This window comes from Eptesicus fuscus, chromosome 10, assembly GCF_027574615.1.
Source record: "Eptesicus fuscus isolate TK198812 chromosome 10, DD_ASM_mEF_20220401, whole genome shotgun sequence".
NCBI classification, from domain to species: domain Eukaryota; kingdom Metazoa; phylum Chordata; class Mammalia; order Chiroptera; family Vespertilionidae; genus Eptesicus; species Eptesicus fuscus.
In genome coordinates this window covers 55,549,490-55,568,526 of record NC_072482.1, presented here as the reverse complement: position 1 = coordinate 55,568,526, position 19,037 = coordinate 55,549,490, and the positions used below count along the sequence as shown (strand labels likewise).

General features: G+C 38.0%; 1 protein-coding gene across 2 annotated transcripts in view; it reads right to left on the bottom strand.

Moving 5' to 3' along the window:
* GRIK2 (glutamate ionotropic receptor kainate type subunit 2) overlaps positions 1–19,037 on the bottom strand; it is a 571,111-nt gene that overhangs the window by 13,885 nt on the left and 538,189 nt on the right. The gene's annotated exons all lie outside the window — the stretch shown is intronic.

The window sequence follows — 19,037 nt, the reverse complement described above, 5'->3', positions numbered from 1 at the left end:
AATAAGTAAAACAGGAAGTAGTCATTTACAATGGGAAATGGAAAGTACAAAGATATTTGGTTAATGTTTAAAAATAATTTTACACTGAAAACAGAGTATTGATAAAATGGTAACCTCTAGTTTTAGAGAAGTTATGGAAAAATAGTATTTCTCTTTAGTGAGTGAAATAATTTAAGGCAATTATGAACAAGGTATACTCAGGGGTAGCTAATACTTTGCAGATAATTTATTTTCTTATTTGACATAAATAAACAGAAATAATAGGTTTATACAGATTTGGATCATTCAAATATCATTATGGAAATCAATGCATTGTCAGAATTTTAAGGTTATTTGTTTACTTATTGTTTTATGCTTTGGGAGGAAATGTTCATTTCAGTGGAGGCAATAATATAAATGAAGTTTAGCATTTTTGCTGATGGGAGTAGATATTTACCTGTATTAGCTATTATGTGCTAAGTAATAACTTTTCTAATTTGTTGCCCAGAATCATAGAATAATATTGAACTACATATATATATATATATATATATATATATATATATATATACATATTTATATATATAAATATATATATATATTGAACTACATATATATATATTTATATATATATATATAAATATATAAATGTATTTTTTATTGATTTTTTACGGAGAGGAAGGGAGAAGGATAGAGTTAGAAACATCAATGGCACAGAAACATCGATCAGCTGCCTTCTGCATGCCCCCTACTGAGGATCGAGGCTGCAACCAAGGTACATGCCCTTGACTGGAATCAAACCCTGGACCATTCAGTCCACAGGTCGATGCTCTATCCATTGAGCCAAACCAGTTAGGGCTATATATATCTTTTAATATCTGTCCCAAGGGATTGGTCTTACTGCTTTCTCCCACCCAGCAATAGCCTATTTCTAAAGTTTAATCTGCTACAGAAAAATACTAATTTCAGTTTGCAGTCAATGTTGCTGTGATTTTGATTTGATTTAAATATACCTACAACTATACCTATTTCTGCTAAGAACAATCACAAACCAGGTCAGGAAACTTTCCTGCCTTATAAGGGATATCACTATATACATTGTTTTTATTTTTACTTGATGAATGTAATAGACTAATTCAGCATTATTCATTTAGCAAGAATATGCTAGTTAAAAGTAGAAAGACAAGGAGAATCATAGAAAGTATGTAGACTGTTAAAAAAGTTGAAGTGAAAATCTACCAAATCCATCCTGATAGGTATAAAGAAATAGCTATTTAAAATAAACAAACATAATTCTTAACCTACTCAGAAGAAATGTTTTAAGTACAAGGTTTCTATATAACATTTTTCACAGCTTTCCTAAAAAAGGTGCATTATTCTTTCCTATGATTAGAACTCAAATATTTCAGTAATAGCAGGGGAAGTCCTGCTTCTCAGTTTCTTTCCTGTGCTCTTTCAAATACTACTCTGATGGGAATGTTCAGTTTAAATTCTGCCCCTCAGTCACTTCAAATATCAAGGGATTACTACCCCAGCCTGTAGAATTTCCTACGTTGATCACTCACTGGACACTCAGCTTAGGTCACCTAGTATTATTACTATCTACCTTTCAAAATGTGACCTATTTTCCTAAATAGATTACAACTCTTTGGAATAGAGGATCTATCTATCTATCTATCTATCTATCTATCTATCTATCTATCTATCATCTATCTATCTATCTATCTATCTATCTATCTATCGATCTATCTATCTATCATTTGTATAATCTATCTTAATTCTCAGTCTTTTCTCACATCATAGGCTCTCAACAAATGTTTCCTATGGTAAGGAGTACAATATTGAGGCACCACTAACATAATATAAGAGTGACAACCTGGAGCTATTGGTCTCTCTCACATGTTTTTAAAAACCATGAATTAAAGCCATCTTGTTTAGATATCTAGTTTTCATTAATTCACTAATTCTAGTCTAGCACCAGCTTTAAGATCACATTTACTCTACATTATCATACTTATTAACCATGTATACTTCTTGCAAAGTAAATATCTGACTGAGGGGGAAATCCATTTTAAGCAGAATTATAGTTTATCAAATACTAGAGGCCCAGTACACGAAAATTCGGGCACTCAGGGGGATCCCTCAGCCAGGCCTGTGCCCTCTCACAGTCCAGGACCCCTCAGGGGATGTCCACCTGCCAGCTTAGGCCACTCCCCCCGGGGGATCGGGCCTACACTGGCAGTCAGACATCCCTCTGGCAGCCCAGGAGGAGGCAGGAGAGGCTCCTGCCACTGCCGTGGCGCTCGCAGCTGTAAGCCCGGCTTGCGGCTGAGTGGAGTTCCCCCTGTGGAAGCACACTGACCACCAGGGGGCAGCTCCTGCGTTGAGTGTATGCCCCTGGTGGTCAGTGCATGTCATAGCGACCGGTTGTTCCGCCATTAGGGTCAATTTGCATATTACCCTTTTATTATATAGGATATCTTTCAATTTCAATATAGCATCTCAAACAAATTTTGTGCTAATAGTACTGGCAAAAAGGGCCACATGTGGCTAGTATAAAATGTGGCTTCTTTTCTGGAAGTACAATTATAAGCAACATTTTGGTGGATAATGATTTGAAAAGTAAACTTTCAAATATGAAAAATTCTTGATCCAGCTAAGTAATGTTTTGATCCAGCATATTTCTCATCCTGAGAGATACTGCAAGACTATTGTTTTATTGCCAACTCACCATATACACTGAACTGCATTGGGATGTTTCTTCTAATGTCTTCAAATACAATATTCCTCACTGAATTCTCAAAATAAGGCACAGATAAATAAAAGCAACCAATTTTTTTTAAGAAATGGTGGGTAAATTTTGCTCTTTCTAGCTGAGCTTCTTATTCCCAGCACTTGTATGTATAAACATTTCCCATTCCTGGTAAACCTTGCCACACCTGTTTCCCAGTGTAAATGTAATAATGTGGAAATGGCATTTCATTTGAATCAAAGCTACAATGTTAATATACTTAATTTTGAGGTTTTTATCAGGATGGAATAATATAAGGCGTACAATCAATGACAGTAAAGTGTTATCATGTTTTGTGATTCTGTCGTTTACTAGTAGTTTAAGTAACTATTTTTATCTTATTTTTACTTATTCGTCTTTAATGTTGAAAGTATTACAGATGTCACCTTTTTTCCCCATTGACCCCTCCACCTGGCACCTGCCCCCCACCAGGCCTTAAAAAAAAAACAAGAATTCAACAATGAAGTATTAATTCTTTGGTACATTATTTGATGTTCTTTGGAAGGCATTTCTGTATAGATACTAGTTGGAGTCAAACATGGACTGAAATCTCATATAGTTGAAAAATCTCAAGGACATATTGAGATCAAAGACAAAAGCATCTTTCATCATCCTTGTGACATGAGCAGCCATGCGCTTAGCTCTAATAAAGCGAACAGCCATTAGTTAGACAGATAGAGCTTATGTGTTTCGCCCAAGTCACAGCTCAGCCTCAGTCCAGATGCTGGCAAGCAAAGAATCAAGGCAGCACTAACCAGCAACTGAGAGAAGCTGGGGTTTTACACGGTAAGGCTGCCTCCAGGGGCGGGGTGTGTGCATTTTTTGCAAGTTCGATTAGAAAACTACCAAGAAAATTTTAAATATGCCCATCATAATATATATTGCACACCTAGCAGTCAATTCACAAATGCTAAGGGGGCAGACAGATCGCCATGACTGAGTGAAGAAGGAGGTGAGGCAAAAATACCTGGAACATTGCAACATCCAATGTAGAAAGATAACTTTCAGTTCCAGTTTTATTAAAACTCTGTGGGAATTTCAACACAGAATTGTCAGGTATTTTAATGTTTTTGTGAGATTGCATGAAATATTTTGTCTAAAATTCTCTCATTCAATGTTGATGAATAAATCATTTTTTTTAAAAAAAAATCATACAGGATAAGCCAAACACCCCTCACAGCTAAATCCTGCCCTTCGATTTTTCACTATGCAATCTCTTAATTTTGGTTATTTTATCGTCTCAAATGCAATGAGACTTTATTTGGTTATTTAAACATATGGTTTATATTGACAGTAAGGAACTATTATGGTTTTAAAATGGCCTTTTTACAAGTTGGCAAAAGATCCCATTTACCAAATAAAAAAGGTCCTAGTTTACAACAAAGGTGGGGAGGGAGGGATGGAGAGATGGAGAGAGAGAGAGAGAGAGAGAGAGAGAGAGAAGACACCTTCATATGATTACTGCTTAGTGAAGCCCCTTGACATGTCAGGTGCATATAACCTGGGGTTCAAAATGAGAACTCTAAGGTGGCATAGAGGCAGTTAGGAATAAAACTTGGTTTCATTTTTAAAGGATTCCTTAGAAAAATAAACTGTTATTATTATACACAATTAATACAAATCTCACCAAATATTTCAGAGCTTTCTTTTCCCCCTCCCTTCCATCTCTCCTCTCCTATCTCTCTCACCCTTCCTCCCCTTCATTTCTACTATTCTAAAGTGTTTACTTGTAGACTAGAAGGCCCATATCATTACGCATTCTTTTTAAAATAAATTATCATATACATATATATATACACACACACACATACACACACACACACACATACACACATATACATATATATATCCTACCTAATAATAGACAAATATGCAAATTGACCGCACCTTCGCAATGCCCAAGCCACGCCCACCAGCCAATCAGGGCGAGTATGCAAATTACCCAAGCTAAGATGGCGGTTAATTTGCATACACTGAGGGAGGGAGGAGTGAAGACTGAAGACAACTTAGAAGGAAGAGGGAGGAAAAGCGGAAAGCAAGGTGGCTGCCAGAGGGAAAGCCCAGGCGGGGCAGGGTGGGGCGGGGTGGGGAGGGGTGGGCGGCAGCTGCGCTCGGGTGCAGGCACTGCGGCCGCAACGGCAGCGGCAGCGGCAGCGCATGCAGTGGCAGGGGCCGCTTGCAGGATTCTTCCTGCAAATGGGCTACTAGTATAATATATATATATCTTTTATTGATTTTAGAGAGGAAGGGAAAGGAGAGACTGAAACATCAATGATGAAAGAGAATCACTGATCAGCTGCATCCTGCATGCCCCCCATTGGGGATTCTGCCCGAAACCTGGGCATGTGACCTTGATCAGAATTGAACCCAAAGCCCTTCAGTCCACATGCCAACACCCTATCCACTGAGCGAAACCAGCTAGGGCTATTATGCATTCTTAGTTCTAAGACTAAGTCTACTAAACACAATACATTGATATGCTTATTTGATTATCTTTTTCATACTCTTTACAAACTAACAATTTTAAGTATATACCAACATTTTTGTCCTATTTCCATACATCTAGATAATACAGAAATTACGAAGTAAATGAGGTCAGCATTACATTTAATTCTTGGGAACGCTTATTGATTGATTAAAAGCTTTTCTTTAAAGGTTGCACAGCAAGTGGTCTAATACTTATCATTCTTTAGTGAATTATGCTAAAATCACATATACTGGCAATCTCCCATCCATCCTGTCAAAAATTTCTTTAAAATCAGGCTTCTGCATGCTTTAATCAATTGCAAAGATAGGAAACAAAATCATTCTTGCTTTCTATAAATATATTTTTCTAAAACCCATTATACCAGTGTTTCTAAAACTGGGTTTTCCCCACACTCTTCTCTTTATGGGAAATGTACATCTGTGTCTCATTTTTAAAGGATTCCTTGGTCACAAAGCTTGAAGAATACTCCATAACAAATACATCTCTTGAAAATTCACATTATACACTACCAAAATAAATCTCCATTAAAGGAATAAAAGGAAAAAAAGAAAAAGAAGAAGAAAACTTGTTTAAAATGCTTAAATTTATTTTTAGGGGAATAATTATTTCCTTTGCGTATATTAAAGTTTCCATCAATTACTTGATTTTAACCTTGATTTGAAAAGCACTGCCTTCAATAACAATAATTACTACTGTTACCACATCAGTTCTCTCGGGGGGAAAAATAGTTCCTTTTTAGATCTTCCTGCTGATCCTTGCCTAGACATCTTCCACCCTGACTTTGAATTTACACATTATTAAAGATCATTAAGTTAAAATTTTATATGTTCTTCATCCTCTGTAGCTCCATATGCTTCATGAAACATCAGCTCATAAGAATTCACATCACACTGATTGCCTTAAAACAGGTCATCACGCCTGGCTTTGAAGTCTCTTTTAAAGAGTTATAAAAGTTACTTAAATATATTTGTATACCAAAATTGCTGAAACCAATTAAAAATTTTTTTAAATGCACAACCCTTTGTTTCTTCTAATAGCACCCACATCCTTTAAATATATTGTTAAAATTTTATTTAAGTATTGCTGCTTTTCATAATCCTCTCAGTATACCTTCTAAAGAGCTTTAGTTTTCTTTGTTTTATATTTCATTAGTGACCCGTGCACCAAAGTCATGCATGGTGGGGGGGGGGGGGCGGGTTCCACTCAGCCCAGCCTGCACCCTCTCCAATAGGGGACCCTTTGGGGGATGTCTGACTGCTGGTTTAGGCCCGATCCCACAGGTCTCGCAATCTGGGACCACTGGCTCCTAACCTCTCACCTTCCTGCCTGCCTGATCGCCCCTAACTGCCCTCCCCTGCTTGCCTGATTGCCCCTAACCCCTCTGCCTGCCTGCCTGATCACCCTAACTGCCCTCCCTTGCCGGCCTGATCTAATCCCCAACTGCCCTCCCCTGCCAGCCTGATTGCCCTTAATGTCCTCTGCCTCAGCTCCCAGCACAATGCTTTGTCCAGAAGGAAGTCGGACGTCCGGAAGATGGCAGTTGACCCAGTCTAATTAGCATATTACCCTTTAAGTAGTATATATATATATATATATATATATATATATATATATATATTATATAGGATAGGATTGCTTAAATCAGGGGGGAAAAGCCTTTTTAATCAGGAGGAGATGCTTTTGGCAGACAAAAATACATAATCCCTATATCTGGACTGATAGCCAGCCATATGCCCTATACTGCTAAACCCGGTCATTAAAAAATTGAACTGCTTTCTTACACCTTACTCCAAACAGCTGTTGCCCTTAAAACCCCTCCTCATCCCCCACCTTAGGTTCTGCCTTTGCACTTCACCTAGATTTTGTTCTGATTCGTCAGTTTCTATGCCAGTCAGCATCAAAATCTCTGCCTCCTAGGCAGCCATTGGCTCCTCACACTTCACCCAGATTTGGTTCTGACTGGTCGGTTTCTATGCCAGTCTGATCAGAGAGGCAGGGCTGGTCAGCAGTCACAGCGGAGGCCCAAGAAAAAGAGAGGCGCCACTGCTGGTCAGGCCCGGAGAAAAAGAGAGAAGCAAGTGCTGATCAACAGCTGCCACGGAGGCTATGAATCAGACCCTGCTTCTCTCTCCAGGCCTCTCTTTGGGCCTGACCTGCAGCCCCCTCGGCAGTCAGTGCTGGGTCGGGGTGCCCGCAGCAGTGGCAGTCAGTACTGGGTCACCACAGCAACCCGGCACTGACTTCCGGTCAGTCGAGCCTTTGGTCATTTTGGATATTACGGACCCTGGGTTTTTATATATTAGGATAGTTCCATGGTTGGCAAACTGCAGCTTGCGAGCCACATGTGTCTCTTTGGCCCCTTGAGTGTGGCTCTTCCACAAAATACCATGGCCTGGGTGAGTCTATTTTGAAGAAGTGGCATTAGAAGAAGTTTAAGTTGAAAAATTTGGCTCTCAAAAGAAATTTCAATCATTGTACTGTTGATATTTGGCTCTGTTGACTAATGAGTTTGCTGACCACTGGGATAGTTATTGATATCATCGTAATGATAGCACATTCTGTGTATGACAGAATTAGTTGCTCTCTTTGGGCCTGGGAAGATATTTCTATGAAAGAGAGTACTCATAATTTTAGGTTTCTTCCAGTTCCTCATACTTCAAGATATTGTGAACTTTCTAAAATATGGTAATTTACATGTTTTGTGGGTATGAGACTATACCATGTTCACTAAGGATATAGTATCTCAAAGACTGGCCTCAAGAACTTGAATAATTTCTTAATTATTTATCTTGTCTCAAAAAATTGAGTCTAATAAATGTTTCTAAAACATTTACCTAAAACTTGAAGCCCTTAAAACTAGGCTACATGTCAGTTATAGGTAATCAATCATCCATTATTCACATTATTTCATCCAGTATCTAACATGTTGCCTATCACACATTAATCATTCAACAAATGCTTTTTGAATGAGATATTGAATAAAGTATAATATATTAATTATGATATAACCAAAATATGTCAAGGTAGAACTTCTGATATTGGACATTTTCTTGTGTTATTAAATTAAATAAAATAAAAAGAGTCCATAAGCAGATTTAGTTGACATGTCTAGTACTGACCATCTATAATAGGTTAGATGGTCAAATACATTTATAAATTATTTGTATTTATATCAACAGTCAGTGATTTCCTTTGGTCAGTGACTTCATATGTAAAAGATCTAGTAGCCCAAAAGACCTGAGTATGTCTGCTGGAACCATCATCTTCAATTCTTACATTGTTATATTATTATGTAATACTAGTGGCCCAGTGCATGAAATTCATGCACATTAAAAGGGAATTAGAGGAAATATTTTAATATTGCTATTTGCCCTTTCTCTATAATAGAAATATCAGAGATGAAAGAAAATTAGTAAAATGTATATGAAAATCTTCCTCCTGTCAGAGTCTGGAGCGCACTGCGGGACCCAGAGTCAAGTCCCTGCCCTCCAGTGTGTGCCTTGAAATCACACGAGACCCAGACCATTCTGGCCCCACCCCCTTTGGGTGAGATCCAAACCCAGCTGGCCCCACCCCCTTGAAGCCCATCGGGCGGGGGGGTGCAGCCTCAGGTCCCCCATCAAGCCCCGCTGGGTGGGGGGCACAGCCTCAGGTCCCCTGGCCTGGTGCCATGGCGGGGGCACGACCTTAGGTCCCCCAGCCCAGGACCGGGGTGGGGAGCATGGCCTGAAGTCCCCCAGCCTGGGCTGGGGTGGGGAGCATGCTTTGAGGTCCCTTGTCAAGCCCTGCCAGGCAGGGGATGCGGCGTGAGGTCCCCCATCAAGCCCTGCTGGGCGGGTTGTGTGGCCTGAGGTCCCCCAGCCCAGCGCCGGGGCAGGGAGCACAGTCTCAGGTGCCCTGTGAAGCCCCACTGGACGGGGGGCACAACTTCAGGTCCCCTGCCCTGGCCCAGCGCCACGCAGCCTCAGGTCCCTGGTGATTGCATGTTAAGGCTTGTTAGAGGAACCTGGCCTCCACTGTGGGCGCCACCATCTTTGTGATGGCATGAGAGTCAATTTGTATATCCCCTCTTTATTAGATAGAATTACATTATTCTATTCCATTATTACAATGTTCTGGCAATATTACATTTTATAAAATGGCTCCCTGGTTTTTTATTTTGTGATGAGTTCTGGGTGCCCTAAATGCATAGCATATTTGGATGCTTTTAGAGCTTTATCTTTTTTTTACCATCCTTTTCATGATACAATCTTCTAATAAAGTTGGAGCCAGACTACATTTTCTTGGAGCCTTTTCCATTGCAGAAGATGAGTTTTATTAGCTCTCAGGGCACTTTCTCTCCCATATTTGTTTTTAGGAAGTACTAAAAAAAATTTTATATTTACATTTCAAATTCAATTTTATTTCTCTATATTTCCAGTTTTATGTTTTATTCAGTCAATAATGCAGTTATACAATAACATAGCATCATTGCTCTATTCCTCCAGATAACTTAATAAGTAACTAAAAAATAATGTCTGTAATTACTTGATTAATGCTCATTACCCTAATACAGTGGTCGGCAAACTCATTGGTCAACAGAGCCAAATATCAACAGTATGATTGAAATTTCTTTTGAGAGCCGAACATCGACTTCTGTGCATAAGACATGAAGTTTCAATCGCACTGTACGTGCGCACCTGCACATGGTATTTTGTGGAAGAGCCACACTCAAGGGGCCAAAGAGCCGCATGTGGTTCACGAGCCACAGTTTGCCGACCACTGCCCTAATAGAATGCAAATTCCATAAAGGCAGGGGCTGTATCTTCTTTCTTAGTATAACACCTGTCACACAGTAGGACAATATTTGTTGAATGAATACATGCATAAAATAAGATTTTAAGTTCTAAATAATTGGTTATGCATATTTACAATTTTATCTTCAGTCATTTCTTATGAATCCAAACCATATCTAGATCTTTATTTCATCTTTATCTGATAATTATATTTATTTCAAGAAGCATTTAATATGTGTAGCAACTAATCACTTCCTGAGGCCCATTTCTGACTCCCTGTTAGACAATAACTAAACTAGTGTGGAGTTGTAGTCATAACTCCTTGTATTTTCTTTTGAAGGCACTCATCGAAAACCCTCAATTTGACAGTCTAAAAAATTCATGAGTGACAATCCTAAGAGTAAAACAAGAGTAGTCTTATTTTGAAAACAACTTATCAACTCATAACATTTTAATTACAGAATGGTAAATGACAGATAAAAGCGATCCAATCTCAATGATCCTAGAAATCTTTCCACATTGGAAATCTATGAACATCATTTCTTTGCTTAAAATTTTTCAATGATGCCCTAAAGCTATAGAGTAAAAAACTAATTCCTAAATATGTCCAGCAATTCATTTCTTCAACCTACCAGAGGGTTGTTCTCTGATTTTATGCTTTTCCTCTTATTTACCTAACCTGACAGCAATAAAATTAGTTGTATTTTCCATTGCCTAATCAGCTCTGCTTTCGTACTTCCTCCAATGTTCTGGTTGAACTTCTCTTCCTCCAGGTAAACTTCTGCTACTTGGCATATTTATCCTTGACTGTCACAGAGACATACGGAATCCCACTTCTTTGGTGCCATATCACATTGTCAATACTCTAGTACAGCATTTGGTTAATCATATTCCAATGTTCTTCTATATCTCTTTCCCTATTAGATGCTGATTTGAGGGTCATGAGGGCACGGATTATGTCTGAATCATGTGTTGTTTTTTATTATTAATTATTACATGCACAAATATTACTTAGCACAGATGCTAGATGCTAGGCATATAATGGTGAATGTCATAACATGAGCCCTACCTTTCTAGTTTTCATTGCAACAACAAAAATTGAACAACTTTTTGCATATATGAGGACTGTTGTAGTAATAAAGAGCACAATATTATAGAAACCATCTAACAGAATGAATTATCTTAGTCTTATGAGTAGATCCACAAAAAAACTTGCATTACTTTAAAAATAATGGTAGGGACAATAATTCTTTTTTCTCCTTGGCCGCCTTTTGTGTCCTCCCCCACACCCCCTGTTTTTTTCTCTATATATGGATTCCTGTTTTAGGAAGTTCTATACAGGAAAGGAAAATAATAATGAGAGCATCCCTAACCTACCTCTTTCATTTTTTCTAGATATAAAGAATAGAATTAGGTATAAGATATTAGAGTCATAGTGAAATAAAATTAAATATAAATGCCACCATAAATGTGGAAATGAGAGAAAAGAGGTAAAAAACAAAAACAAAAAAAAAAAAACACCCCACAAAGTGGGTACTATACAGTTTTTGGGAGCAAATATCCTATACAATAAAGAGGTAATATGCAAATTGACCATCATGACCTCACACAAGATGGCCACCCTCATGTGGTCACAAGATGGCCACCACATGATGGCAGGCAGGGGAGGGCAGTTGTGGGCAATCAGGCCTGCAGGGGAGGGAGGGAAGTGGGGGGGGGGACCAGGCCTGCATGGAAGGGAGGGCAGTTGGGGGACAACCAGGTCTGCAGGGGAGGGCAGCTGGGGGTGACCAGGCCTGCAAGGGAGGGCAGTTAGGGGTGACCAGGCCAGCAGGGTAGGGCAGTTGGGGGAGACCATGCCTGCAGGGGAGGGCAGTTGGGAGGAACCAGGCCTGCAGGGAAGGGAGGGCAGTTAGGGGCGACAAGGCCAGCAGGGGAGGGCAGTTAGGGGTGACCAGGCCAGCTGGGGAGGGCAGTTAGGGGGGACCATGCCTGCAGGGAAGGGAGGGCAGTTAGGAGTGACCAGGCCTGCAGGGGAGGGCAGTTAGGGGCAACCAGGCTGGCAGGGGAGGGCAGTTAGGGGTGACCAGGCCAGCAGGGGAGGGCATTGGGGGCAATTGGGCAAGAAGGAGAGGGCAGTTAGGGGCAACCAGGATGGCAGGGGATGGCAGTTGGGGGTGACTGAGCCAGCAGGGGTGGACAGTTGGGAGCGATGAGGCTGGCAGGGGAGTGGTTAGGTGGTGATCAGGCTGGCAGACAGAAGCAGTTAGGGTCAATCAGGCAGGCAGGCAGGCAGGCAGGACTGTGAGCCAGCAGTCCCAGATTGTGAGAGGGATCCGGTCTAAATGGGCAGTCGGACATCCCCCTCAGGGTCCCAGATTGGAGAGGGTGCAGGCTGGATGAGGGACACCCCCACCAATGCACGATTTCATGCACTGGGCCTCTAATATATACATATATATAGATAGGTATAGATGTAGATATAGATAGGTATAGATATAGATATAGATATAGATATAGATATAGATATAGATATAGATATAGATATATAGATTAGATATAGATAAAATATAGATATAGATATAGATATAGATATAGATATAGATATAGATATAGATATAGATATAGATATAGATATAGATATAGATATCAAGTCATATACCACTAAGGACATTGTAGAGATAGTAAATTTTAAACTTAAGTAACTATATTCAAAATAAAAAACTGGCTTAAATTAGATAGAGGTTGTGTTTTTTCCTCTGTTGTAGACCTCAAAATGCAATGTCTTTATGACCTCAAGGAAAAGTAATGTAAATACATTCTAATGAAAGGTCTAGTTGCACAATTCTCAGGAGAATATTCAAGTATTTAAGATCACAAAGGGAGATGCTTATATGAAGCATGCAAATGTATCAATAAAAATAATCAAATTATAGAGTGTTTTATCCAGTTGCCTTTTATTCATATTCTGAATATCCCTTAGCTCACATAAAAAATAGAATAGGAAGCGTGAATGTTATCAGCATATAATGAAAAAGTAAACTTTGTTCGCTGGTTTTGACCTATTCCATATGTATTAGTTAAAAGTGGCTGGTGAAGAAGATTTGTAGTCACATTTTTCCCCTGGATATTCTCAGATGCTAAGCATGAAAATAGAAATAGTTTTATCCTGGAAACCCTTCCTTTATTACAATTTTTCATTTGCAGAGTAATCATTTGACTAGTAGTAAGCATACAATGTCAGGAATACTTTTCTAACTATACTTATTTTCATTTCAAATCCAATATTAAATTTTAATAAATGAATTATAAAAATTGGATGATCAAGTGCTTTTTTAAAATTTGGTCTGACGGCTTTGGTCCTCAATGAACTCTACCAATCTGCGACCCTGTATTATATAACAGGGTGCTTGTTTATGTTGTACTTCCCCTGTTTTGTGTTATATTTGTTTTTCCACATTTGTCTCTCAAGAAAGGGAATGATGTGTACCAATATTTTGTATTCATTATTTTACAGAGCTAAGCAGGTTGAAGAGTGATAAAGTTTCTTATAGATTGACCAAATACAAAGGAAGCGTTTATGTCTCCAGAGATAACCTTCTATGAAAACCTCTTAGACTCTGTTTAGTAAACACTCAGGAAACTTTTAAAAAAGGAAAAACTTCACTTTACTTATTTAGATAATGACCTATAATAGGACTTGTCTTATGTTTGTAAAGTAGATAATCACTTCCCCCTAAATTATGGTTAACTATCTACAATATGTCTATTGGCTGATGGTAAAACCCTAGTTAGGTTCCAAAGGAAAAGCCTTCTAACTGGTTAGGAACGGGTGATATTAACAGTCCACTTTATCTACAATATATTCAATATTCTGAATATATAAAAATAGAAAGCAAAAAGAGTATGATACAAATAACTTAAAACCACAAATACATCCTTTCAATTATTATGAAACATTTCTTTAGGCCCTAGCTGGTTTGGCTCAGTGGATAGTGTCAGCCTGCAGACTGAGGTGTCCTGGGTCCCATTCTGGTCAAGGGCACATACCTGTGTTGTGGGCTCCATCCCCAGTAGTGAGCTTGCAGGAGGCAGCCAATCAATGATTCTCTCTCACCATTGATGTATCGCTCTTTCTCTCTCCCTCTCTCTTCCTCTCTGAAATCAATAAAAATATATTAAAAAATAAAACAGTTCTTCAAGGTAGTCTTTTGGAATTCTTTGTGACACATACGTTCTGATCCAAATACTATAAGTATAATATGTTTAATTCTTATCACATTCAAATTATATAGACATAATTCTACCAATTTACAGATGAAGACTCTGAATCTAAGGAAGGATCAGTAACTGTACCCAGAACACCTGGGATACAGAGATAGAAGTTGTATCCTATATAATAAAAGGCTAATATGCAAATTGTCCCCTTGGGAGTTCGATTGCTTGCTATGACGTGCCCTGACCACCAGGTTGTGGTGCAGAATGAAGGAAGGCCCTGGCCGGCAGCTGGCAGCCAGGGGAAGGAAGGCCCAATTGGCCCTGATCGCTGGCCAGGCCTACGGACCCTACCCGTGCACGTATTTCATGCACCGGGCCTCTAGTTTATACATAAGTCATCTGACTGCAAAGGCCACAGAGTATTTGAGAAAATTCCTTTCACATAAGTGCCAGCAGATGCAAGGCATTTGTCTTTGTAATTTAGTAATTACAAAATTTAACTCTATGCTTTGACTCATTTTTTCTAACAAGTGTTACTTATTGATCTTACTTAGTCCTGCTAACTAAAGGATGACAGTCTGACATAGTCAATCTGGATAGCTCATCTATAATAGAATTTGAACCCATGACCTTGGACTAATCAACATAAGATGCTTACTAAATAAATTCATTAATTGAATGTTTGCATATAAAATCTATCTGAACTGTTTTCATGAAAATTATCTCTATGCATTATTTGCATACCATTTGGTCAGCATTTACAATATTAATGAAAGCTGCTCACAATTCATCAAATTCCCACTGGAAGCTTTCTAGATTCTAACATACAAAGTCAGTTCATGATTCATGATGTCTGTTGAGTAGGCATAGCTTACTGAGGCTCATCTGTTTTCTGTGACTTGAAATGTAGACTTTAACAACTATGGGAGGAATATACAGCTTCTACAGGTGTAATTTGACTTTTTTGTTGTTTAATTCAGGCTCTGAGAATTATTAGATATCAATTTAGCCTTCAAAATCACATCACCAACATTAAAAGTGTGCTAACTTGTGCAATGAAAAAATAGAATTCATTTTAATGGAAGGTTTGACCTGCAGAAAAAAATGAATAATTTGCATCAATCTTTGTGCATTATGTCCAACTAATGAAGATAAATGCATTCATTCACTTCAGTAAAGCTGGAGAACTGAAGGCTGGCAATTTTATGCATCTATAATGATGAGTATTACAGTACTTATTATATGATGAATTGGGAATCCTAGAAATGGATGGTGAGCAAAATGAGGAAAACATGCTTCTCATGCTGATTTCTATTGTTATAAACACGGGCATATGCTTTAAACAAACAACATGAGCTGGTAGGAAAGCATCAGTCTAGGAAATAATCCATTAGGGTCATGACTCCCTTAGTACTATTTCTACATCTTTTACTTCATCAAATAACGAGAAAAAAGAATCAGTGAGATCTTACACATTTAACATTAGAAAATAAAAGTAAAGAAACAAACATTTCAAATTGTTTCTGTGTCAAACTGGTATACTTCTACCATAAAGAGTCAATGATATAACCTATTGTGGCTTTTTTGTTTTCTTTACTTTAGGTTGATTATGTGTAAGGGCATTATAATGAGATGAAAGTTGCTTGAGGATCTATTCTGTATTTCTTAATATAAAATGTTAGAAAACAGTTTATAAAGGTAACATTAAAATCTAATTATGAAATAAGAATGTACCTTCCTATTTATAATTAAACTAGAGGCCCAGCACACAATTAAATAGTGCACGTGTAGGGCCCCCGAGGCCTAGCTTGCCATCAGGGCCGTGTCTGCTGCTCTGCCATGCCTCGCATGCTCCATGGACACTGCCGGTGCCCTGTGATGCTCCCAGCTGGTGCCCTTCCCCCACGCGCCATGCCTCCCGCCACAGGCCGCGTGGGCCCCGCCTCGCCATAAGTCCCAGCCTGCAAGAGGTGCTCCATGCACCTCCTGGTGACCGGTTGTTTGGTCGTGATGCCCATGACCACAGGCCTTTTATGATATAGACAGTAAATATGATAGAAATAAAAGTATATATAGCAATTTCGTATGTGATAAATTGTCTTTGAAATTCAACCTTATCATTTAAAGGCATTATAAATATATTCAACTTACTACATTCATGTTTACATTGCCACTTTGGATTTTGTTCACTGAAATACTCACCGACTGTTTGAAACATCCTATTAATTTAACCCCACAAGTAAAATACGAACAAATGCGATCACAGAAAACTTTAGCATCATTGACAATATGGAGAAACATGAATACAATTTTCTCAATCCCCTTCTCTGCTGACACATAATTCACTTATGTTATTAAAGTTGTGAGGAACTAAAAAAGAATGAAGGGTGCTGCTAGCTTATTGTTAAAGTAAAATAGTTTTAATGAGACCCTTCAGTTGCTTTACAATATTTCTACCAAAGTGAACACAGCAAAGCAAAACAACACAAACTGGCCCTAATGGATTTTCTTCTATACTACTGCTTTCCTACCAGCTCATGGACTGCTGAGTCTGCCTAGTCCTCAAAGTGCAATATGCACTCAACATTCGAAAGAGAGAAGCCAAAAAGGCTTTTAGTATGAGCAGTCAGAAGGGAGGCAATATAGTCGAAAATGCTATTAAAGTAGAAATGCTCCCTGTTTGGGTAAGGAGATTATCACCTACAGTGAATTCAGAGGCAAGATTGCAACTGTGCACACATTTTAAATAGCCCTTAATGAAAACTGCTGTGATTTTCTGTTTTTGGCTTTACCCCATCCAGTGTTTTGTTGTTGTTGTTTTCTTAATTATTTTTAAATCCTCACTCGAGGATATGTTTTTATTGATTTAAAGGGGGAGGGGGGAGAGGAAGAGAGACAAAGAGAGAGAGAGAGAAAGAGAGATTGAAACATCTATCAGCTGCCTCCCATACACGCCCAACTGGGAAAATCCAATCTGTAACCTTTTCGTGTAGGGGACTATGTGCTAACCAATGGAACCACCATTTCTTAATTCTTTTGAATGAAATAGGAAGTTCAAATAACATATTATGAGTAAGAACACCTACAACTTCAAAACTCAACCTTCAGTAGATACCACATTAAAACAACATTGCTGTAGTCAGGAAAATTATGAAAGAGATTTAATGTCAGCCAAGCTTAATTAAAGCAGCTTATGCTTATTTAGCGTTTATCTTCACATTATTGTTGATAGCTCTGCTAAGGTATTTTTGTGTATAGAGAGCTTCCCTAATTAAATAGCTTATATCTGAGTCATTCAGCAATTTCACTACACACTGGTCAGTCATCATCACACTCAGAGTGATGAGTGGTGATGGTGGGCTTCTAAAGATGAATCACACAGGAGGAGGCTTAGCGTGCTAAGAAGATGCATGGACTTTTAGGAGAAAAAATATGTATAATTTTTGAAATATTTATGATTTCCCACACCAAAGACATAGTATTTTATATTTTAACCTCCTGTGCTTAACTACATGTGCCCCTATGACATTGGAAAATCTGAGCTATTCTATAAACAAAGGGAGTTCCTCTCTTTGATCACATTTATAATATTAGTATAGCTAAAATTTTCATTATGGATTATGGCTCCTGCAGATATAAGCACAAACTCTTGGGGATTTTCTGGTAATGATCTAAATTTCCAGAGATTGGTCCCATATTACCATATTACCCTTTGAATATATTTATCTCATTAACTCTTGCAGCAAATGATTGAGATCCTCCAATAAAAATTTGCTCACTACTAAATGCATTTTATTTTGTTTATTTTTTCCTTATAATTAACAAAAATTTAAAACTAAATAAATATAACATATTATAAATAACCTCCAGTATACTTGAACAATGATGACATAAAAGATAAATACTAGTTAACTAGCTGAGAAATGCAGACTATGATGTTAGTTGAAAGTTTTGGTAAATCAGAATCTCACTCAAGTACTAGAATTGCATGTCATTGTGTTTATTAGTGACTAAATAAATATAAATAACTCATGAAGCCATATTTCTATCAGTGGTATGACATAGCAAATAATAAATTAGTGCCTAACATCTTTTTCTCAGAAGTAATGTATTTGGGGAATAAAATGTGAAATTTTATTCCCCCAAATAAAATTCTTTGATGAAGTTATATGAGTTACCATTCACTCATAATGTATTGAGTTAAAATAATTTTATTTTATGTTAATTAATTTTTTAAATAATTTATTGATTTTTCAGAAAGGGAGGAAGGAGAGAGAGAGGGAGGGAGAGAGAGAGAGAGAGAGAGAGAGAGAGAGAGAGAGAGGAGAGAGAGAGATTGATTGGTTGCCTCCTATATGCTCCCCGACTGGGAATGAATCTGCAACCTAGGTACCTGACATGCCCAGAATTGAACCAATGAAATTCTGGTGCACAGGATGATGCTCCAACCAACTGAGCCAGAACCCAAAATAATTTTAGATTTATGTCATATTATGAATGAATGAAGTGTAGTTCACTGACATTAAGAACTTAATGCTATCAGGTCAAAGAGAAGAAATGTTATCTGAACTAGAGAAATAAAAAGTATATTGTGATACCTACAAGAGAGTGATTTGAGTATTCATTCCTTTAAAATTATATTATAGTGTTCAATTTTATCTAATTTAATCTAAAAACAAAATATATGTTAAATTCATTAAATAACTTTTTAGTAATAATGTGACATTAAAAAATTTAAAGTCAACATTATTTGGCAATGAATAAAGAAGAATGCTCTATAATATTA